The 25,026-nt window shown below is 46.8% G+C and overlaps 1 long non-coding RNA gene across 1 annotated transcript; it reads left to right on the top strand.

Annotated features, from left to right (window-relative positions):
• Positions 1 to 4,260: 4,260 nt before the first annotated feature.
• On the top strand, positions 4,261 to 19,579 carry LOC122442659. Its single transcript, XR_006269691.1, has 4 exons — positions 4,261 to 4,375; positions 5,303 to 5,353; positions 6,796 to 6,944; positions 19,452 to 19,579. It is a non-coding gene; the product is annotated as an uncharacterized LOC122442659 (long non-coding RNA).
• Positions 19,580 to 25,026: the final 5,447 nt, after the last annotated feature.

Genomic DNA, 25,026 nt, shown 5'->3' with positions numbered 1-25,026 from the left:
AAAAATAGTACTGGGAGTCTAAATAATAATAAGTGTATATGAATAAATTTCAAAGTATGTAGTATCAAGATTGAGAAAAATGATACAATTTTTACTATGAAGCACTTAAAAAAATGGAAACATATATCATGTTTTTTTGATACCAAATAGTCAAAATCATGTAGATGTTATTGTTTTCTGAACTACACATTCAGTTCTATGCTACTCAAAGCCCCAGACCTTTTGTGTGTTTGTGCATGTGTGTGTGTGTGTGATCCCAAAGCTTACACAGACGAACAACTGGCCAAGTAAAACCAAAATCCTCCAGAAGAACAAAATGGGAAGTAGCCTCACGAGATAACAGTACTCAGTACAAAGTTGTAGTGATGAAGACAGTGTGACAGGCACATAGAGATAAACCAATGGAGCAAAACGTAGACTGGGAAATGGACCAGGAGTAAATTGCAACTTGATGTATGGCAAAACAGTGTGGATTCATGGGGGAAATGTACCTTTTTCTTTCTTTCCTTTTTTTGAGGGGATGGGGGGCATACTATGCTGCTCATGGGATCTTAGTTCCCGAATCAGAAATGGAATTCACATCCTCTGCAATGAAAGTGCAATGTCCTAATCACTGGGCCTCCAGGGAACTCCAGAAATGTACTTTTCATTAATGGTGCTGAAATAGAAATATTAACAGCCATGTAGATAAAAAAAGAAATCGAATCATTTCTCATACTATTTACATAAGTTATTTCAGGCAGATTAAAGACCTAGCTTTGAAAGTCAAAATTATAAAATTTTAAGAAGATAATATGGTATTTATTTTTATGACTTGAAGTGAAGTTACAAGATACAAAAAGCATAGGTCATAAACGTAAAGGCGGATAAATAGGAAAGCATTAAAATTAAATTTTTTTTTTAATTAAGGAGATTTGAAGAGAATTCATGAATCTGTCCATTTTTGGTGGGAATGTAAATTGGCACAAGTCCTTTGGAAAACAATTTGGCATCACCTAGCAAAGCTAAAGATGCCTGTACCTTAGGACATAGTGGAGTCGTAGGCCCAGGTACTCGTTCTAGAGGAAATCTTATCAAGAATGCTCATGACAGCACTGCTCCTAATGGCATAAAATTGGAAACAACCTATGTGTTCATTGTCAGGAGAAGGGGTAAATGAGTTCCTGGTGTATTGACAACGCCATAGAGTAACGGCAACAAATACCTTACAAATAAGTGCATCAAGAAGGATGAATCTCAGGAATTTATGGTGGATCCAGAAAAAAAAAAAGGAAGTAGGAGAAGAATGAGTTTATATCATCCTACTTATGTAAAGTTCAAAAATTGTACAACTATAAGTGGAAACATGAGCTATAAGTGGAAACTATGAGGCATAGGAGGAAATGTAAACAGACAGTTTACGCCGGAGATACCTGGATGTTGGGGGTGGGATGAGATGGGGAAGGGTACATGTGGCCAGCCACATTCTGCTTCTTAAGCTACATTGTGGGTATGTGGGCACTTGTAGCCTTCACACCCTACACATAGGTTATAAATATACTTCTATGTCTGTTTATATCTAATATCTTCTATATCTACTCAATGAAAAAAATGGTTCAAACACTTTGAGTTTTATAAGGCGTAACTTTTTTCATGTTATGTGCCTTTCGTATGTGTTAGTCATGCAGTCGTGTCTGACTCTTTGCGACCCCATGGACTGTTGCCCACCAGGCTCATCTGTCTATGGGATTCTCCAGGCATGAATACTGGAGTGAGTTGCCATTTCCTCCTCCAGGGGATTTTCGCGACCCAGGGATTGAACCAGGGTCTCCTGAGTTGCAGGCAGATTCTTTATCATCTGAGCCACCAGGGAAGCCCTCAAACACTTTGAGTTTACAAAGGAGCATCATTGTTGCCTCTTCTTGGGCAGCCCTGCCTGCACCTGTATATAGCTGCTCTCTGAGTTTCTAACTGCTCACCAGGGTCTGTCTTGTACCACCTGGCTCCCGCACATAGTGTTTGGTGTAGTCTGGACTTCTAGGATGCCAAGGACTGTAGGGAGCCAGGCTTCAATGCTTTCTAGCGGGCACTTTCCCCAGGGACCTCGGAAGCAGGGACTTGTCTGTGTCCTTGCAGAGCTCCTCTGGACCATTCTCTTTAAGAGTAGTCCAGCCGGGCCAATGCTGGGCCCTGCCTGGCCCTGGTAGATGCCTCATCTAACAAACAAATCACCAGATACCAAGCTTCACAAGGAAGAGATAAGAATGGAATCCAGAAAGTCAATGCGCCATCTTTCTGTCTTACCTATGGTTGTCAAGGTTACCAGAGCCTCATGTTTCTTGGTAACCACTCCTCCCAAAATAGCCACCATTGGTGCCAGCCAGCCAGCTGCATCTTATATTAATATCATCATCATCTTTACACTGCTTTGATGAGAAGACAAGGTGGCCACTTTACGTGGAATAAGGTTTTACAGAGCATGCACACCATTCCTCAGCTGGGTGAAGAATTATAATCCCATTTTCAGTTGACCAAACAGGCTCAGAGAGGTTAAGTAACTTGTCCAATGCCAGATGACTCTCAAGTATCAGAATGGATTGGAAAATCCAGGTTTTCTAACGCCACTGATGAGAACTTGTCCTCCATCCAGACACTGCCTCTTCCAGCTGAGGTCATGTCAGCCTACAGGATGGGTGTGTGTAGGATCAAGTCAGCTAGGAAGGTCTGAGTGTGCTGGGCTGAGATTCTAGTTTCGTAGTTGGTACAGCCACTACCCCCTTTCTTCCTCCTCAACAGAACTCCAGTTTTGTTCCCTTGTCGGGGCTCCATGCTTCCTGGGGTTTCCTAAGAAGTTAAGGTTGATTGATTGTGATGATAATTCTGTTTCCCTTGCTGGTGATTGTTTAAATGTGGGAAGAAACCCACTCTTGGCCAGTGGTGGTGGGGTAAGTCAGCAGATTATTTCTGGAAATGGTGTTTCTAAGAAAAGACATTACCAAGAGGAAATGTTCCTCCTCTATGCCTAGCATCCCTTTGCATGGGCTGGAGCCTATCTGATGGCCATGAGGAGGTGCTTGCTGGGCATGGCTGAGTGGAAAGCCCTTGGTCCAGCTATGAGAGGCCTCCTCTTCATGGAGCCAGGTCCCTGCCATCTGATAGCATCGGCTGGGTCCCCTTTAACTGCGCCTATGGCCTCTTGCTCTGCAGCTGAGCTCTATTTAGACGTGTCCTTCCAGTTCTGGGCTGTGAGCCCCGGTCCTGGACGTGTGTCCCTCTCCCTGTCCCCCTCAGTCCAGTCTCTACTTGGAGGAAGAGGTGGTGGGGGCTCCTGAGGGGCAGGGATGGTTCTCTTGGCTCAGGGATCCCCAGTGGGAGGTCTGCACCCCTTTTCATGGGGGACTCCTCGGTGACTCTCTACAGAAGGCCCTCAGCTTGGGTCTTACCTACAATCGAAGTACAAATATTTTCCTACTCAACACCTCCAGAAGGTAAAGAGTTTATTCCAGCAACTCAGTTGGATATCCTTCACAATATAGATAATAATTCTAGTGTCAATTTGGAGGAAATTACTTAATATGCAGATAACTATCCCTCTTAAAAAGGCCTGGCACTTCATTCACTACAGTGCCTGATTGCTCAGTGTCTGATTTGTGTTAAGCTTGGGCCCCCAAATAGGACATGGCTTCCACCCTGGCAGAGCCCACAGCCCAGGGGAGAGGAGGCATGTTCCCAGAGGGCTCTGCCAGGTCAGGGAGCCACAGATACTGGGGGCGGGGGCCCCCGCACTGAGATATCTGGACGACTCAGCCAGGGAGGGGCCACGGAGGGCAGGAAGATGCTGACTGGTTGTCTGAGTTGCAAGGAGATGAGACTCGGAGCAAACAAAAGCAGGGTGGCCTGGAAGACCACCCATTTGGAAGTTTGTGACCCAAGTAGTGAGAAGGATAGATTGAGCGTGAATCCTCAGGTCCCCGAATGCCAAGTGAAAGGTTGGGGACTTGATCTGGCCTGGGTAGAGTTTGAAGAGTTCAGGCGGGAGGGTGAGCCATGACTCTCTGTGGTGGGGGAGGTGGGAGGAGGGGGTGATACAGCAGGGAGCCCAGTCGCAGGCAGTGGGCCTCCACCTGAGAGCTGCCAGGGAGGGAAGGAGGGGCGGGGCTGATGTCATCTGGGTCAAGTCATTTCTGCTGTCTGGGTTCTTGTTTCCTCTGTGCAACCAAAGTGGAGAGAGACAGTGATTCACACCACCCTGGTCTCTGCATGAGATGGAGAAGAAACCTACACGAGCCGTGGTCACAGACTGGATGCGGGAGCAGGAGGGCGGATGTCTTCCCAGTTCTGTCATTTATTATCCAGGAGAGTGGAGCCCAGTTTACTGATGATGGGAAGAAAGTAGGTGAGAGTGGCTGGGAGAGACAGGATGACTTCCGCCTCTGGGAGGGAGGGGGATGGAGGGGCTGGCGTGGGAGGAGCAGGGACAGCAGACAGCCCGTTAACCAAAGGGCTCCCAGCAATGGGTTTTTGATCGAACAACCTCAGCTGCCAAGTCCGTGAGTGTTTAGAACTCAGAAACACGTAAGACTACAGCTGCTTGTTTTTCTAGCTCTCCTCTAATTTTTCTGCTTGATTCCCAAGCATGTATCAGAGTTAATGAAGCAATTCTATTATTAAGCCACTTGGAAACTTAGAAGACAATGTACTTGAGTTTGAATGGGATAATTAGATATCCTTGGGAAAACATTTATAAGAGAATTACATATAAATCTCATGTCTTACCCGCTTGTACCACATCCATGAAAAAACAGGATCATGCAAAGAGCTCAGAAATGAGCTAGGTCACGTGTTGTGGTAAAAGCAAACGCATTTCTATTTCCAGTGGGGTTCAAAATGTAGATTCGAAACTTCATTTCTGGCTAAACGTCTACTGAGAAGGCTGAACTCACTTTTGAAAAAGGGTGTGTGATGCTGCTGAAAGCCTTGAGGGTTTGCTTTGGCAGAGCCAGTACCCGCTAGGATGGTGGGGTGTCTTTCTATTCTGTGCTGTGAATCATCAAATGTGTTTAAGTTATATTTGTTGTTGGAGAAGTGGAGGCTTTTGGATATGGTGGGATGTGAAAGGGACAGGGCTGGGGGATCGTCTCCTATGAAAGAGCCTGAGGAGTCTTTGTCGGTGTGAGCTTGGGCTCCCAGTCTTGTTTCCTGCTGGTAGACATTCAGTGATTCACCTCAACCTTGGCATCAACCCACATTGGGGTGGCTCAGTGATTTACAAGGCTCATTCCCAGGCTTAAATTCTATCCTTTTATATCCCCTTTGTTAACAGGTTCAAATAATTTCCTTCCAGGGGCACACACGGCTAACACACTCAGTCAAGGTGAGTCTGAATTGTGCCCAGTTCCAAATTTGTCTAGACTTGTATACGTGTATATAAAAGAGGGATGGGACACAGAACTGGGAGGTAAATTGGAAGGGTGGCAGGAGCAATGGATTTGGAGCCAAGAAGATCTGAGTTCAAATCTGGCTTGGTCACTCACTATATAGTTAGAAAAGTTAATGAGCCTCTCTGAGCCTTATTTTCCTTTCCTGTAAAATGAAGCTGGTTACAATACCTTCTTCCTAAGGGTATTATGAGGCATCAGAGAGACGTGGCATGTAGAAGCACAAACTTGGAGTTTACCAGCAAACCTGGAATGTCCCCAGGAGGGTACCATCAGAGCGCTGGAGGACCCTGAACTCCTGCCATGTGTTCATGGTGATAGACCACTGGCTGAGCCCAGAGACGAGACCCTCCCACTTTCAGACACTGCTTTGCTCAGCACAATTCAGCAGAGATGGAACAGAATGCGGTGAACCTCAAGGAGGCTTTGATGGAATTCTTTCTGAGTCTCAGCCCCTCACCCAGTGCTGGCCCCCTGCCCCGGCCTCCATTATAGACGGCAGACAGACTGACTTGGAAGAGTGATTGATGGAGCCGCAAGTCAACAGAGAGGAAAACGCACTTCTCTCACTTTTCCCACCTCCTTCTTCTCTTCCTCACTCCTCTTTATTTTTGTGTTATTTCTCTCTCTGGCTGACATGGTGTTCAAATAGCTCTAATTATTTAGTTGTCATTTTGGATGTAATTGTTTGCCCACAAATTGATTCACTTATTTAACACAATTTATTCAGACATACTTCCTAACATTGTATTTTGACATAGGAGACAGGTTTTCAACTCATGTCTTAAGATGAGAGATAGAGTTCAAGGATTGTTACTCAGCAAGTCCGGGGACCCCTCCCACCACCCCCACTGCAAGGAACTCCAGTTCCGTCTCTCGGAAACTGGGGAGACGCCAATCCCCTTCCTCGGTGTTCTGAACACTCTGTGTATCTGGGAAGGCTTGAGCAACTCTTGTCAGAACTGCCACCTTCCAGAGGGAACAGGCATTGCCCCCTAGAGAGAGGGGTGATGAGGGCCAGGCGTTTATAAGGCAGGCTCTTCAGACTGGGAGGAATTGCTTTAAGAGATTCTGGACTCTCCTGGTGAGTGCTTATGCCCCATAAATTCTTTATGAGGAAGTTAAACCAGCAGGCCTGGCCCTCCAGCAATTCCCATTTCTTCTATAAACCCTGTGATGTCCTTGGGAGATAGTAAGGCTATTTTTTCCCCTTAAAATATTGAACAATGGGGAAAGGAATCCTTCCTTCCACGCTTGTTCCATTCAACTCTGAGCTATTTCATGTTAGAAAAAATCTTACATTAGTCTGTCCAGGCTGATGTGACAAAATGCCCTAAAACTGAGTGGCTTAAGTAACAGAAATTATTTTCCCTTGCAGTGCTGGAGATTGGAATTCTGCGACTGGGGTGCCAGCATGGTCAGTTTCCAGTGGGGACCCTTTACCGGGCTTGCAAGCGACCACCTCCTGCTGCGTCCTCACGTGATGGAGAGGAGGGTGCCACTTCCTAGAAGGGCTAGTCTTACCAGGTGAGGGCCCACCCTCATGACCTCATTTGACCTTCATCACCTCCTTAAAGGTCCCACAACCTCTACAGTTACATGGGCTTCAACACATGAATTTTGTGGGAGGGACACGATTCCGTCTACAGAAAAGGTCAAGTCTTGAGTCCACATAGGTGGAAGGAGTTGGTGCTTGGGAGTCAGACTGACCTGGGTTCATACCCAACTCTGGTGCCTGTAGCTGAAGGACTTGGGTAAGTTGTATTTAACCCTTCCAAGCTTGTTTCCTCTTCTGAAAAATGTGGAAAATGGACTCGTAGGCCACAGGGTTTGTGTGAGGATTAGGTAAGGGACTGGCTGTGTGCTGGAGAGGTTGAGCTCTCTTTGGGGTCTGCCTCTGCTGAAAACCAGTAGTCCTGAGACGAGAACAGTGTCAGGAGGGCCTCTGGGCTCACTGGGTTCTGTCTCAATGGGGAGGATAATCCCTAGCTGTCAATAAGGTTAAAATGAACGAAAATACCATATGGGGAAACACTCGTTTTAGTTCTCGGCAGGTAGCAGATAGCCAATAAACATTCTTGCACTGTGGCTTCAGGTGGGCCTGAGAGTTGAGAGGATGTCAGTCAACCAAGGTTTACTGACATAGCAGGACATAGTAGGACAGAAGACAGGTGTGACCCCTGCTCTTACGGAACTTGGAGTCTCTGGGGAGAAGGGAGACATGAACCAGGTTATCACAAAGGCTTCTGTCTGTGGTCTTGGATCCGGGCCCACCTGGCTGGCGCCTCCGCTGCTGCATAGACGGTGTCCTCCAGAGGGGTGCCCTTCAGGTGCCTTGGGCTCACTCCCTCCAGGGGAGGTGCCCTGGGTGGGAGAGTGCAGAATTCCTGCCGTCAGTCCCTGGAGCCTCATCAAATGCCAGCTCAGCTTGCAGCTATGTGATTCCCTCCCAATCGTCTCCTGTTTTGGTGCCCTCCGGGCAGCCGCTCTGCATCTCTGTGAGTCACAGAGCCACTCCTTAACCCCTGGTCCTGCTCATGGTGGGGAAGAGTCTTTCATCCACAGCAAACATGTTCCTGGGGACAGCGGGGCCTCGGTTGTTGATGCCACCTCCACACAAGGATTCCAAGCTGCTGCCCTCTTGGGGCCGTTGAGGGTTTCAGAGTCTGAGGAAGGCGTGGGATGGGTTAGATGGTGTGAGGCAGTCTGATGGTGTTTAAACATCACCCACGTTTGGCAGAAGTGAGAAGAAGGGGACATCAGCTTGTTACCTTGACCACCTGCATACATGGGCCTTTCTCTTGGCAGAGGGCTCAGAGGAGTAGAAATGTGAATCATTGCCTGGAGGGTTTATGGAAGTCTCCCTCAATTGTTCTAATGCTCTCTTCTCTTTACTCATAATTGAGGGTCAGCAGCAAAAGTATTTTTTTTCTCTGAGAGAAATAGAAAGTCTTGGGACAGATGAGCTCACTGCCTTAGTGAGCCACTTAATCCTTTGCTGTTCAGTTGGTTTCTCTCTGTGAACACCTGTATTTAGATGCTGCAGCAGAGGCTAATGGCCCTTTCTGCTTTTGGCAACAACAGCCTGTGAGTTGTAGGCAGGCATATGTCCACCCTAACCTCAGCCACAGACCACATTTCCTGGCCTCCCTGGAGGCTGTGTCCATGTGATTAACTTTTGGCCAATAGGGTGGGAGAGGAAATGGTACATGCCATTTCCAAATTATTATGATTTTTCAACCAGATGATTATTTTTATATCAATGGTTTGTCTTATCTAGAAGATCAACTTGTTTTTTAAAGTATTAAATTTCCTGCCTTGCTTGCTCCTTCATCTTTCCTGGGTTGGACTGTTGAGGTGGTTCTGAGGGGCCAGAGTTCCCCATGCACAGTGATGACAGCCTTGGGATGGCAAAGCACAAGACAGAAAAAAATTGGGTCCCTAAATGACCTCATCAAGCAGAGATACCTGCCAACCTTGGCCCACTGCCTGCATCCAGAATGTTATGTGAAAGAGAAACATTTCTATTTTAAGTCACTGTATTCGGGGGCCTCTGACACGGCAGCTAGACTAAACCCTAAGTAATTTAAGTGTTAGCAGAGTTAAGGTATGGTTAGGTATCTAATTATCTGTAATATGGTTCTGTGCTGGATTCTGTTTAGAATTATATTATTTATTGTCCTCCATAACACACGTAGGGTTTCCCTGGTGGCTCAGACAGTAAAGAATCTGCCTGCAATGCAAGAGACTCAGATTTGATCCCTGGGTCGGGCAGATCCCTTGGAGAAGGGATTGGCTACCTGCTACAGTATTCCTGCCTAGAGAATTTGATGGACAGAGGAGCCTGATAGGCTACAGTCCATGGGGTTGCAAAGATTCGGACATGACTGAGCGATTAGCCCTAACATATATAGGTTGTTAAGATTTCCTAAGATATTACAGTGGACAAATTCTACCCATCTTGCTTTTAATTTTGAATTGCTTTTGATGTTAAAACCAAGTATATGCCAGGTAGAGCTTTTGGAAGATATAGTTCCTTGACAAGCTGTGTACTTACTTATATCAAGCAGTGAAAGTTATATAATCTAGTGAATTTCCTGTATGCTTTGATTTCCAGGAAAGTTAGAGCTGGGTAAATTTAATGCTTGCTATAATAAACCTATGTTACCATAGGGCTCTTTTTATTGTATGTCTTCCCCTGTGTATATTTAATCTTTGTTTGTTAAGGGACTTCGTGTACCCATGCTCACACCTCTGGCTGCCTTGCCTTAGCTATTCCTCTGCCATCCAGGTACTTTCCCCTGTGCACTAAAGAGCGCCGTCTTTCCTTAGGACTCGTTTTAAGTGTTTTCTCTCTGCGCTGTTGGCCTTCTGTACAGAGCACCCTGGGGCCTCCATGGAGCATCTATCACACTGCCTTTGCTTTAGCTGATTGACAGCGCTACTTGAGTGCCAACCTGTTGTGACCTCACTGCTAACTGTCCTCTTTACAGATAGGGGTGAATTTGTCCTAGATCGATTCTCTGTAAGTTTGATTTCCTTCCTCTGTAAGTTGCAAAACTCATGGAGACTAGCTGAGGCAAAGAGCTTAAGGCAGTCAGTTCTGGTAGATTCTTGAGGTGACCGTGTCGTAACAGCTGTAATGGTCTGGCTTTGACGTCATCCCTGATAATGACATGGGAGAGGCTGGTGGTCTCTTAACCATGGATGCTGTTCAGTTCAGTTCAGTCGCTCAGTTGTGTCTGACTCTTTGCGACCCCATGAACTGCAGCACGCCAGGCCTCCCTGTTCATCACCAACCCCCAGAGTTTACTCAAACTCGTGTCCATTGAGTTGATGCCATCCAACCATCTCATCCTCTGTCATCCCCTTCTCCTCCTGCCTTCAATCTTTCCCAGCATGTAGGTCTTTTCAAATGAGTCAGCTCTTCGCATCAGGTGGCCAAAGTGGCCAAAGTATTGGAGTTTCTCAGGTGGAGTCAAAGTTCCACCATATCAGGCTGATGTTGGATCTGAACCTCTGATCTGGCTAGGGAGGAGCCAGCTCCCCTCTAATTGTGTAGCTAAGAAGCCTCACAGCCCAAGGGCCATGGCAGGGGAGGACGGTCATCCACTCAGGGACAGAAGGTGGGTTTGGGATGGGAGAGGGGGTGCAACATCTGCAAAGGCCAAGAGGAGAGGAAGCAAGGATGTTTAGTGTGTTATAAATCAGCTAGTGTAAACTAGTGTGGTGAAACTCTGGTATGCAGGGGTAGGGAGGATGGGAGATGAGGAGGGGCGAGCCAATGTCCCATGGTGCCTCTTCTGTGGGGTGAGGCCCTGGGGGTGGAGAGTTAGCCATCCGTCAGTAGGATGACACCACTGCCAATCAGGGGCTCATTCATTCATTCATTCATTCACTGAACAGGAGCAGGCTCTCTACGGGCCTGGCGATGGGCCTTTGTCGGGGGGCATACCTTTTCTTTGGGACAACTTAACCCATAACCATAACTCTTTGTTTAGCCCAGAATTTCCCACAGAACTTCGTTTTCCTCAGAGCTCTTTCGTAAATGCCCCTTAATGAAACCCCACAGGGCAGGGACACGGGCGTCAGCTTATCCACACGAGAAGATTCTCAGGGCAGCCTGCCTTGGGTCCTGAGGAACCACAGGGAGCGCGGGCAGGAGCAGGGCTGGGGACCAGGTCGTCTGTCCTCAGAGGGGCTCTTTCGGCTTCAGGGCTCGTCAGAGCAAAGAAGCGCAGCATCTGGTGAGTCCTGGCTCCTGTCACACCTGGGCCGGTGCCACCGCGCAGGCTCAGGCTGAGCCGTGGGCGGCGTCACGGCAGCTGAGCCGGTCTGTGGAAAGCACCCGAAATAGCTCACAGGTCTGCAAACAGGCTCAGGCCCCGCTCATCGACTTCCCTTCAACTGGTTTACGTTTCCATCAAGAGCTCTTGCCCCATGCTTTCCACTTTGGTGTTTCTGGAGAGAAGATTGAGGAACATTGACAGTTTTCTCTGTAAAAAGATGTGGATTCAAATTCAGGGTTTGCCACCCATTGCCGTGTGACCTTTGCCAAGCTCTAGCTTCATCTTTGCACATTTGTATCTTTGCATTTAGGAAATGGAAATAATTTCCTTTGCATTTAGGAAATGGCTGTGCTTACCTCCCCCAGCTGCGTGAGTGAGAAGCAGAGAATTAATACTCACGACTACTTTCCTCATCTTGATTCTGTGCAGGGACCATTCTAGAAGCAGTGGCTCTAAAAGTTCCCAGTCAGATGCGAGGTACAGACCATGCCATGTGAGTGAGATACATTATTTATAGCTCTCTCTATACAAAATTGTGGTACTTAAGTCGTGTATTAATTAGAAGAAATTAGCGTAAATAATACCTCATTTCTCTCTTTTAATGGTACACTTTTGCTTAAAAAGAGAGAACATTCTCTGAGTATGGTAATAATCATAAAAAATTTTAAGTCTGGTTTATTAAGATGTAATTGACATATCATAAAATTTAGGTTTGCCATTTTGCAAGTTTTGCCAAATATATAGTTGCATAAGCACCATCATGATCCAGACAGTATTGGCTTCATCCCCAAAGTTCACTCTTATCCCTTTTGAAGTCAGTCACTCCTCCCACACTCAGCCCCTGGCAACCTCTGGATTTCTGTCCTAGAGTTTTGTCTTTTTCTAAATGGCTTATAAATGAAGTCATATAGTAGCTTTTCTCTGTGCATAAAGTTCTTAAGGTTTATCCATGTTGTTGGACATGTCAGTAGTTTGTTCCTTTTTATATCTGAGTCCACAGTAGGAACCAGACTCAATTTATTTGTCTATTCACCCATTCAAGAACATTCGATTGTTTCTAGTTTGGAGCTTTTATGAATATAGCTTCTGTGAACATTCAGGGCAACTCTAGGCCCATGTGCTTTCATTTCTCTTAGGAAAGTACCTAGATGTGGAATGACTAGCTCACACAGTAGGGTTTTGTTAAACTTTTTTGAGAAATTGCCAAATAGTTTTCCAAAGTGACTACCCCCCAGCAGTGTGTGAGAGTCCCAGTTGGTTGTATCTTGTGTGTTTGTTGTTGTTCAGTCGTTAAGTCATGTCTGACTCTTTGCACCCGATGGACTGCAGCACCCCAGGCTTCCCTGTCCTTCACTATCTCTGGGAGTCTGCTCAAACTCATGTCCATTGAGTCGATGATGTCATCCGACCATCTCATCCTCTGTCGCCCCCTTCTCCTCCTGCCCTCAATCTTTCCCAGCAGATCTTTTCCAGTGAGTTGGCTCTTCACATCAAGTGGCCAAAGGATTGGAGCGTCACCTTCAGCATCAGTCCTTCTAATGAACTGGGTTGATTTCCTTTTAGGATTGACTGGTTTGATTTTCTTGCTGTCCAAGGGACTCTCAAAAGTCTTCTCCAACACCAAGTACTTAGTTCTTTCTCTCTCTCTACATATATATACATGAATTTTAGTCATTCTTATAGGAGTGTGGTAGTATCTCATAGTTTTAATTTGTATTTCCCTATGACTAATGATGTTGAACATCTTTTCATGTTCTATTTACCATCCATATTTCCTCTTCACTTGTCTGCTCAAATATGTTGCCTCATTTAAAAATTGGCTTGTTTTGGTGAATTTTGAGATTTTAGAAATATTTTGAATTTTTAAAAATCGTGTATGTGTTTTGCAAATAGTTCTTCCAGTTTATGGTTTGTTTTTCATTTTCTTAAGTGTCTTTCAAAGAGTTTTTAATTTTGATGAAGTTCAATTTTTTTCCTGTTTTGATGACTGCTTTTTGTGTCTTATCTAAAACAGAAAACAAAAAAACCAAATTGCCTAATTCTCAGGTCAGAAGGATTTTCTTTTACCTTTTCTTCTCCATGTTTTATGGGGCTACCGAGGTAGCACGGGAGGTAAAGAACCTGCCTGTCAAGGCAGGAGACTCAATCCCCGGGTTAGGAAGATCCCCTACAGGAGGAAATGGTAGCCCACTCCAATATTCTTTCCTGGAAAATCCCATGGGCAGAGGAGCCTGGCAGGCTGCAGTCCATAGGGTTACTAAGAGTCAGACATGACTGAAGCAGCTTAGCACACACGCACTCCATGTTTTATAGTCTTGGTTTTACATTTAGGTCTATGATATATTTTGAGCTAAGTTTTATGTATGATGTGAGGTATGGGCTGAGCTTCCATTTTTTATTTTTTTTTTTTTTGGCGTATGGATATCCAATTGTTTCTGCACCATTTGTTGAAAAGACTAATCTTGCTCCACAAATTATCTTTTTACTTTAGTAAAACATCAATGGATCACACAGGTATGGTTCTCTTTCTGGATTCTGTTTTGTTCCATTGAGCCACATATCTTTACTTTTACTGATATCACATTGTCTTGATTACTGTGGAGCCAGTGGTTCAGCCACAAGTTTTTTTAAATTAATTAATTTTTGGCTTCACTGGGTCTTTGTTGTGGTGTGTGGGCTTCTCTAGCTGTGGTGAGCAGGGGCTACTCTTTGTTGTGGTGCCCGGGCTTCTCATTGTGGTGACTTCTCTTGTTGCGGCTCGAGGACTTTCATTTTGGTGCATGGGCTTAGTCACTCCTCAGCCTGTGGGATCGTCCCAGACCAGAGATCAAACCTGCGTCCCTTGCGCTGGCAGGTGGATTCTTAACCCCTGGACCACCAGGGAAATCCCCAGCCACAAGTTTGAAAGAGACTGCTTTATGAGTGTTACATTAGTTATGTCCTTACATGTGTATGTGCGAGATTCTTGACTGCAAAGACATTATCACATTCATTCCTCTTCCTTCTCGACAGCACCCAGGTTAATAAGAAGTGTGTGGTGGGAGGGGCTTGTGAAATGTTTGGTGGCCCCATGATGGATGGGCGATGGAGGGATATAGTGACCAACCGTCCTCCCTGTAAGAGTCTAGCCAATAGCCTTTACACGCGTGTCCCCAGGCGTGGGCTGAGACCACAACTCTGAGTACTCAATCCTCTCTCCTTTTGTGTGAAAGGTTAAGTGAGAAGGAGAAAGGATGGTTTTTCTGGTACTTCTTGAGTTCCAGATCAGAGGATGCCCTGTCCAGCTTCTTGGCCCTGAGTCTGCCCTCACCCAGATCTGGCTCCATTGGCCTTCTCACGTCTGCTGGGATAGAAAAGGGTACAGCACCTATGGACTGAAAACAGTCACAGAAACTCCTTCAGAAGCCATCGTGGCCGTGTAGGAGGTAGGTGCACTTCTCAGCCTTCATCCTTCTTACAGCAATTTGGGTGTTCAGCTACGTTCATTTGAAAGTCAATTTACCCCAGGAGATGGGGAATAGAGTGCTCTAGAGCTCAAATGGGGTGATTTTTGCAAAAGTCAGGTGCTGGGAAAATCAACATCACTCCCATTTAAAAACCATCAAGATCAAGGTCTATTTGTTTAAGCTGTTTATTTGGTACAGACAGGCTGCCAGGGCTCCAAATGAAACATTTGTTCCTGCTGATGGCTTCGAAAGGCCAATCTTCCTTTCACGCTAAGAATCCCAGTAGCTGAATGCCTCCCTCCTTCTCTGGTCTGCCGTCTTTGCCTTGAGCACTCGGAGCTGTCATGAGTGTCTGAGTCTGGCGGGGTGACAGGTTTATTAAAGATGCAGCTATCTCTGTCTGAGGGCTTCTCTCTTCCTTTGGCGCTGGTATTATTCAACTCTTGCTTTGCAAATTAGTTTTTCACATGTTCACACACATTCCTGCTGGAGGGCAGTGATATCTTCCTCCGATGCCTTCACTGTCTTGCACATAGTGTTAAATAAATAGCTGTGTGCATGCTTGCATGCATAAAGACATACCCTATTACCAGGATTGGGCTTCCCGGGTGGTGGTAATGGCAAAGAGTTCACCTGCCAGTGCAGGCAACGTAAGAGATGTGGGGCTAGATTCCTGGTTTGGGAAGATCCCCTCGAGGAAGGTACAGCAACCCACTCCAGTATATTTGCCGGGAGAATCCCACGGACAGAGGAGCCTGGCGGGCTACAATCCATAGGGTTGCACAGAGTCAGACATGACTGAAATGATTTAGCACTCACGCATGCTTGGGTGCATTACCAACGTTGGAAGAGTTTAAAAGCCAACCCCAGGGAGGCAATCAGCGGATAGTTTTTAAGCCCAGCTGCTTGAGGGGGTGGAGGAGGTGGTTGATAACAGGACCAAGTCAGCAATTATCATTTAAAGGACTCTGTATTGGGGAGGAAGCTTTTAGGAAGCAGCCCGGATGTCATTTTCTTTTAACCCCCAGTCAAGATTCTCGCTGTGGCTGCCAGAGGAACAGAAGTGCCCATTTGCATGGGAGGGGAGTTGTCCCTTCAGACATTTGTTCAAGGGCACAAAAGTCAGGGCCAGTGGGAACAAGAAAATCAGCTGGTGGAAGACAAGTAAGGACAAAGATGCTGTGAACTCTTTTTCACCCTCTTCCAGCCTGGGACCTTGGGATGTTGCAGATCTGCCTGAGATCAAGAAGTAGGTTTGTGGTTAACACAGAAAACAGTAGGAAGAAAGATGAAAATGATGTGGCATATCCCAGTTTCCACGGAGAAGAGGTTAGCTGTGAACAGTGGAAGCTGATTTTCTGTACGGTGTTGATGGATTAGGAAGCTCTCTTCTTTCCACCGTGTGGTTCAGCATTTCTCACCTACCTCTTTGGTGGTCTTCATAATATGTGTTCTTTGGCATCTGTGTCCTGGTGACAAGAACCTCAGGTACTGCTCACCAGGTGGGTGTCCCTGACATTCTCAGGACTGAGGTCTTTTGAGGTTCTGCCACCCACTCCTGGCACACAGGCTTGCACCCTCAAAACTTGATTTCCCAGAATTAGACTCATTTATTATCCATATTCATGTGGAAACTTATGCCCCCGTTTTTTATTCAAAATAGAGGCTTGCCTTAGGATGACATCCTGAGCCCTCACCTGCACGCAGGCTCTGCCCTGCTCTTCAGGCCCACCAGCCTCTCCCTGCCTCTCTGAGCCCTCACCCCTCTGGGCAAAAAGGGGGACCCCTCCCCCAGTTGCTTGTTAGCATCTCACTTCGCCTTTAAGATTCATGTCACCTTTCTGAGCTTGCTTCTTATCTGCTAAACTAGACTTACCTGTCTTAGTCAGGGCTGCCATGACGAAGTACTGAGTGGCTTGCTGCTGCTGCTGCTGATGCTAAGTCGCTTCAGTCACGTCCAACTCTGTGCGACCCCATAGACAGCAGCCCACCAGGCTCCCCCGTCCCTGGGATTCTCCAGGCAAGAACACTGGAGTGGGTTGCCATTTCCTTCTCCAATGCATGAAAGTGAAAAGTGAAAGTGAAGTCACTCAGTCGTGTCTGACTCTTCGCGACCCATGGACTGCAGCCTACCAGGCTCCTCCATCCATGAGATTTTCCAGGCAAGAGTACTGGAGTGGGTTGCCATTGCCTTCTCCGACTGAGTGGTTTAACATTAGAAATTTGTATTTTCACAGTTCTGGAGGTTAGAGAGTCTAAGATGAAGGTTCTGGCTGAGTCGGTTTCTGATGAGAGCCCTCTTCCTGGCTTGCAGACGGCCACCCCTCGCTGGGTCCTCACCTGAGTTTTGCACGGTGCACACAGGAAGGAGGTGGGGGAGGGAGAGAGAGAGAGACAGACACAGAGAGACGGGGGAGGGGGTGAACAGCACTTCTCTCGGGCGTGTCTTCTCATAAGGACGCTCGTCCCATTGGATCAGCGACCCACTCTTGCGGCCTCACTTCACCTTAATGGCTTCCTTACAGGCCCCATCTCCAAATTGGCCACACAGAGGGTTGGGGTCAACGTATGATTGGGGTCCCTGATGCTGGGATTCACAGCTGATGTTTCAGAGCCAGAAGCAGACAGGACTAGAGGTTAGGAAGTAGAGACTCTACCTGACCGAAGGGGAGGTGACCCGCCATGAGCGGTGCAGCCAGTCGTGTGCACCTCATCCTGTCTCAAGGAGCAATGCTCGGGGAGTGGAGACACCAGGATGGCTCTTGTCTGTCTGATGAGTGTCTGCCTGAGTCTGGTGCCCAGAGTCAAGGCAGCTGTCCAGTGTCACCCAAGTACAAGTGGTCAATTCCTCAGGGCTAGATGTATTTTGGAATTAGATTTTTTTTTCAAAATTAAAAAAAAAAAAAAGCACTGGTAACACAGCTTATATTCTTTTTTTTTTTTTTTTAAATTATTTATTTATTTGGCTCTGCTGCGTGTTAGTTGCAGCATGTGGAATCTTCAGTTGTGGCATGCAGGATCTAGTTCCCAAACCAGGGATCTCACCCAGGTCCCCTGCATTGGGAACTCAGAGTCTTAGCCACTGGCCCACCAGCGAAGTCCCAATATAGCCTATATTTTGTACCTTGAGCAACACCCCCAGGAAAGCTAAAGATCTAGGCAGCACCCTGTGGCCAAACATATAAATATATTTTTAGGGAGAAATCTAAGTGGGGTAAAAACAGCATGTGAGGTCAAGGTTATCACTGCCACTAAATAACAATGCCAGGAGCCTCCGAAAAGATGGTCAGAATGGCCAGTTCAGGATGGTGTGGGGAAACAATTCAGGGGACCTGACTGTGGAAAGAGAAGGGAAAATAGCATATGCAGAGGAGGAAAGCTGACGAATCTGGGGTCTTGCCCCTGAAGCTGCCCTCCAGAGATTCGGGGGAGCCACCGTGATGGGAAACCCCGGTGATGGCTACCACGCGGTCAGGAAGTCAGTCTCTCCAGCAACTTCCTATCCTCTGCCTGCTGAACCGCAAAGTGCCGCCTCCCCCCAGGCTGCAGTGTGCAGATGTTTCTCTCTGATCAAGAGTATAATTAACACCTGTCAAAGCAATGGGCCGAGGTGGGAGGGGGATTTCCTTCTCATCAGGAACCGTGTTCCTCAAGAAGTACTCGGTGTTTGGGAAGAACATTTCCAACTTGGAGGGATTAAAAAGCCATCTTATAAAATGAAGAAGCAGGTGGTGTTTATCTGAGCTAATGCCTGTGAGTTCATTCGTTTGATTTCCGTGAGCATGCTGACAGATGCCCGATGAGCTAGGGAAACTTATTCGGTATTGGACCCTTGGCCACGCATACTCGTGCCAAATCTGGGGATGATATTTTGCTTTGCTCCTCTTGAGTCAAGAGAATCGTCTGTGGATAGAAGGGGTTATTTGTTACTTTTATCCCCACAGTTATTTCGTACAAAGCATAACAAGAGAAATATTTCCTTAAAGGCTCCTTTTATGTTGAATTATTTTTAGGGAATTCTGTAGTCAATTAAATATCCAGTGGTAAATGAATTGCTGAGAAGGTTGTGGTCTTATGGGACGTAGTTGTACATGTCACCAGGGTTTTGTTTAAATTTTGAGAGAGGTCAAAAGTTGGTCATACACAGATAGAATGACACAGTCATAATGTAAACTATAATGAGGACCACCGTGCAGTACTTTTTGGGTCTTGAGAATTCTCACATTCATGATTGCCTATGCATCTGACAACATTCTTATGATACAATTTCTGTTCTGAGATGTCCAGTTTCAATTCAGTTCAGGTCAGTCACTCAGTCATGTCTGACTCCTTGCAATCCCATGGACTGCAGCACACCAGGCTTCCCTGTCCATCACCAACTATCAGAGCTTGCTCAAAGTCATGTCCATCAAGATGGTGATGCCATCCAGCCATCTCATCCTCTGTCATCCCTTTCTCCTCCTGCCTTCAATCTTTCCCAGCATCAGGGTCTTTTTCAATGAGTCAGCTCTTCACATCAGGTGGCCAAATTATTGGAGTTCCAGGTTCCACAGCAGTCCTTCCAATAAATATTTACGATTGATTTCCTTTAGGATTGATTGGTTTGATCTCCTTGCAGTCCAAGGGACTCTCAACAGTCTTCTCCAACACCACAGTTCAAAAGCATCAATTCTTCGGCACGCAACTTTCTTTATGGTCCAGCTCTCACATCCATACATGATTACTAGAAAAGCCATAGCTTTGACTAGAAGGACCTTTGTTGGCAAAGTAATGTCTCTCCTTTTTAATATGCTGTCTAGGTTGGTCAAAGCTTTTCTACACATCGACTCAGAGTGGATGAATGACTTGGACAGAAGAATGAGAGGAACTGGCATTAGAATCATACATTTTTCCACAGAAGAGTCCCCCAGTTTCCTGCATTGGGAGGTGAGTGTGGGGATGGTGACGAGCCTTATAAGGACACCAGTCATTGGGTTAGGGCCTGGTATAACTCATAATTCATCTGAAATTGATTACATCTGCAAAAACCGTCCTTTGAAACAAGGTCACGTGTGTTTGGTCTTTCAGTAATTCGTGGCGTAGGGCTCCAAAACACTTGGAGTTTCCTAAGCAAGGAGCGGGATAAAAGTGACTTTTGTTATGTTAATGAGGTGACTTTTGGAAAGTCCTTAAGGATGGGGTTGGTGGCTAGGAGAACCAACCAAGAGATTAGAGGCATGGAGATTTCAGTCCCATCCCCCAGACATCTGGGGAGGAGACGGGGCTAGAAATGCAATTCAGTCACCAGAGGCCAATGGTCTAACCCATCATACCTTTGTAATGAAGCTGCATAAAAACCCCAAAGGAGAGAGTCCAGAGAGCTTCTGGGTTGGACATGCTGGGACAACGGTGACTCTGGAAGGGGTGTGGCAACTCCACAACCCTCCCCACACACTTTGCATCTCTTCCATCAGGCTGTTCCTCAGTTGTAGATTTTTACAACAAACCAATAATCTAATGTACAGTGTTTCTCTGAGTTCTGTGAACCATTCTAGCAAATGAATTGAACCCAAAGAAGGGGTAATCAGTTCAGTTCAGTCGCTAAGTTGTGTCCGACTCTTTGCGACCCCATGAATCACAGCACACCAGACCTCCCTGTCCATTACCAACTCCCGGGGAACCTGCAATCTATAGCCAGTTGGTCAGAAGCCCAGGTGATAATCTGAACTTGGGACTGGCCCCGGAAGTGTGAGTGGAGAATGGCAATCTTGATCGAGCCCTTAACATGTTGATCTCTGAGTGGACAGTGTCAGAGTTGAGTTGAACTGTAGGATACCCAGCTGGTGGTGAGGAATTGTTGATTGGTGGGAGAAACCCCCTCCCCCCACCATACATACAAACACACACGTCGGAAATATGCCTATGCAGAACAGTCCACAGGGTGGCGGTGGGGTGGGGGGTCTCTAGGAAGAACAAGAAATTCAGCAGCCCCTCTGATCTCCCCTCTCTCCCAGGTGGAGTTAGTGTGCACAGTCGCTCAGTCGTGTCTGACTCTGTGAGACCCCATGGACTGTAGTCTGCCAGGGGCCTTTCTCCATGGAATTCTCCAGGCAAGAATACTGGAGTGGGTTGCCATGCCCTCCTCTAGGGGATCTTCCCAACCCAGGGATCAAACCCAGGTCTCCTGCATTTGCAGGCGGATTCTTTACCATCTGAACCATGAGGGAAGCCCCCAGGTGTCGTTAACGGCACGATTAACTCCCACAATTAAGGGAGCTCTCGTGGAGCAGTCACCTAGGAAAACAGAACCAAGCACTGCGCTTCATCTGAGTCCAGAAGGGGAAGGAGGAGCCAGGTCAGTTTGGCTGTGACCACATGGGCTCAGCCATCAGTGGGGTCAAGGACAAGCCTGGACCATGTGGTTCAGACATGGTTGCAGGCTGGGTGCGGCCATCCAGGTCACCTCCCCGGGGGGCTGTGGCCGAGCCTGGGGCCAGTGGGTGCCCTGGGTGCACGAGCTGCGGGTGGGGCCAAACCAAGTGGCAGATCAGGCCGATTCTGTCTCCAAATGTCGTGACTGTATTTCAGAAGCTCTTCTGTGGATGGTTAACACCTCCTGCCCTTTGTGGATGCTTTCAAAGTATGAAACTGATCTCAGGACTTATTGGAAACGTGAGCCACCAAATGTGGGCTCAGGCCTGCCATCCTTCCTGCTTACTTCTGGGCAGGAGCTCAGAGGGAAACCAGCCCCTGGTTGAGCCCCTCCCGAGGCCCACACCCAGGGTCACACAGGACAGTCTGTGTCAAGTAGGTGCTTGCCGTTCCCTAAACAGAAGCACAGACCTGCAGTTAAAGCCCAAAGAGGGACAGCCACGGTGCAGTTGCCCTTATTTGGTTCAGAAGCCGGGTGAGATGAATCAGCCTTGAAAAGAGCAGGGACCTGGGACACTCCTCGGCACTGGCACTTAGAGGACCCGCAGATGCAGCGCCCTGGCCTCATCTGCCTAGTGAGGGCTTGTGGCCGCCGTGGCTGTCCACTCCTTTCGGGCCTGCTGTAGCTACAGGGAGCAGCTTCAGCCGAGCCCAGGCCCTTCGCAGGACCATCCACGCCCAGTAACTGATCAAGGAGGGGTGTCAGAGTCTGGCCATCTCCCCTTGGGGCTGGCTGGGCTCTGCTGGGCTACACAGTGCTAAGCCTGCCCTCTCCCCTTTCCATCAGATCACAGGCCTCTGTTCCCCTGCTAGGACAAGCCAGATGTGGAAGGGGTGATGGCCTGGTACACATGTGACATCCTATTAGGTTGTTATAACCACACGAGGTTGGGGAAATAATGGAAACAGTGAGAGACTTTATTTTTGGGGGCTCCAAAATCACTGCAGATGGTGACTGCAGCCATGAAATTAAAAGACACTTGCTCTTTGGAAGAAAAGCTATGACCAATCTAGACAGCATATTAAAAAGTAGAGACAGTACTTTGCCAACAAAAGTCCATCTAGTCAAAGCTATGGTTTTTCCAGTAGTCGTGTATGGATGTGAGAGTTGGACTATAAAGAAAGCTGAGCACCAAAGAATTGAGGCTTTTGAACTGTGGTGTTGGAGAAGACTCTTGAGAGTCCCTTGGACTGCAAGGACATCCAACCAGTCCATCCTAAAGAAAATCAGTCCTGAATATTCATTGGAAGGACTGATGCTGAAGCTGAAACTCCAATCCTTAGGCCGCCTGATTCAAAGAACTGACTCATTTGAAAAGACCCTGATACTGAGAAAGATTGAAGGCAGGAGAAGAAGGGGACAACAGAGGATGAGATGGTTGGATGGCATCACCGACTCAATAGACATGAGTTAGAGTAAGTTTCAGGAGTTGGTGATGGACATGGAGGCCTAGCGTGCTGCAGTCCATGGGGTCGCAGAGAGTCGGACATGACTGAGCGACTGAACTGAAATGAACTGAACCTCACGAGGAAGAACTTGGGGTTCCCCAAAGGGCTCTGGCGGGCAGCCCATGGTGTGACTAAGGCCCAGGCAGCTCCCGAGGATGGGAAACTGTACACGCTTGGTGACTGGGTGCTGATTTGGAGGAAGGCACTGAGCTCCTGACATCATAATTACTTGGTTCTCTTGTACTGAAACATCCCACAAATGACAGTAATTATCAAGTCCTGCCTGATGTGACATTTTCTTCGACACATGAGAAGACACTCCTAAATTTCTTCTCCTTCCTCCCATCCCCCTCCCCTGCCTCTCTCCATCCCTCCTCCCACTCTGCTCCCAGTTCACATTCAGCCCACGCTGCTTCCCCCTTTGTGCCCTTTCCTCTCCTCATTTGACCCCGTAATGCCCCCTTCTCTGGCCAGAAGTAGATGTGGAGCTGGGGGCAGCCAGAGACAAGCGTTTGTCAGATGTTTGCAGGGCAGGGCCCAGAGCAGCTCGGATATGTGTTAATGTCAGGAGCTGAGCTGAGGCCCGTGGCCCTTTGCTGAAATCCACGCGGGGTAAGGAAGGGCTGGCTGTCCCCACTCCTGAGGTTCTCTTTCCCCTGCGCTCAGCTGGGGATCAGATTTCCTATACGGCTGCCAAGCTCAGTGAAAAACACTGGACTTGGACATACACACCCAGATAGATTTGTTTTTAGCCTCCAACTAATAAAAATAAATGGAAAAAAAAGAGTAACTGTCACTAAAATCACTAGCTATTCACTTTTTTAAAAATTAAGGGACTTCCCTGGTGGTCCAGTGGCTAAGGCTCTGAGCTCCCAGTGCAGGGGGCCTGGGTTCAATCCCCGGTCAGAGAGTTAGAGCCCACATGCCAGAAACTAAAGACCACATGTGCCAAAACTAAGACCTGCTGCAGACAAAGAGATAAATATCTTCTTTAATTGATAACATTTATTTTCTTAAATCAGTTTTAGGCTTCTAACAAAATTGAAGGGACAATATAAAGAGTTCCCACATACCCCCTGCCCCTACACAGGCACAGACTCCCACTGTCAACGCCCTCACTAGAGGGCATCTTTGTTACTATCAATGAACCCACACGTCATTATTCTCTCTTGGTGTTGTACATTTTATGGAAAGTGTTAGTCATTCAGTCGTGTCCAACTCTTTGCAACCTCATGGACTATAGCCCTCCAAGCTCCTCTATCCATGGGATTCTCTAGGCAAGAACACTAGAGTGGGTAACCATTCCCTTCTCCAAGGGATCTTCCCAACCCAGGGATTGAACCAGGGTCTCCTGCATTACAGGCAGATTCTTCACTATCTGAGCCACCGGGGAAGCCCCTGTATACCCTATGGGTTTGGACAAATGTATAATGCTATATATCCACCCACCCCCAAAGTATCACACAGAGGAGATTCACTGCTCTGTAAACCTCTGAGCTCTCCTGATTCATCCCTCGCCCCTCTAACCCCTGGCAACCACTGATCCTTTTACTGCCTCCATAGTTTTGTCTTTTTCCAGAATGTCATATAGTTGAAATCATACAGGATGTGGTCTTTTCAGATTGGCTTCTTTCACTTAGTCATATGCATTTAAGTTTCTTCCATGTCTTTTCATGGCTCGATAGCTCATGTCTCTTTAGCAACAAATACTGTTCCATTGTCTGGATGTACCATTGTTTATTTATCCACTTACCTATTGAAGGACATCTTGGTTAAGTCCAAGTTTTGGGAATTATGAATAAAGCTTTGATAAACATCTGTGTGCAGGTTTTCATGTGGACGTAAGTTTTCAACTCACTTGGGTAAATACCAAGGAGCAGTTTTGTAAGAAATTGACAGTGTTTTCCGTTCCTACAGTCCTCCGCTCTACCAACTGAGCTATCGAAGGAGCTACTGACAAAGTGTCTTCCAAAGTGACTGTACCATTTTTCATCCCCACCAGCACTGAATATATGCTTGTTGCATATACCTTGCTGCTTATCCTTGTTAGCATTTGGTGTTGTCAGTTATTTGGATCTTGAACATCTTATAGGTATGTAATGATATTTCACTGTGGTTTTAATTCTCAAGTCTCTAATGGCCTAGAATGTGGAACATCTTTTCATATAATGACTTGCCATCTGCATAGTTTCTTTAGTGAGGTATCTGTTCAGGTCACTTGCTGGAATTTTGATTGGGATTGCATTGCATTTACAGACTGAGTTAGTAAGAATGGACATCTTGACAAAATGTGTCTTCTTATCTATGAACATGGACTGCCTTTCCAATTACTTAGTTTTTCTTTGGTTTCTTTCACCAGAATTTTGTAGTTGTCCTCATATAGACCTTATATAAACTTTTGTCAGATTTATACCTAAGTATTTCATTTTGGGAGTGCTAATTTAAATAATAATGCCATAGTGCGTGCTTAAGCTAATCAAAGGGAAGATCCTTCTGGGTGGGTCTGGTCTAATC

This window comes from Cervus canadensis, chromosome 5 (assembly GCF_019320065.1).
Source record: "Cervus canadensis isolate Bull #8, Minnesota chromosome 5, ASM1932006v1, whole genome shotgun sequence".
Taxonomy (NCBI): Eukaryota; Metazoa; Chordata; class Mammalia; order Artiodactyla; family Cervidae; genus Cervus; species Cervus canadensis.
The sequence above is the reverse complement of the archived record's forward strand: the minus strand, read 5'-3'. Positions and strand labels throughout refer to the sequence as shown.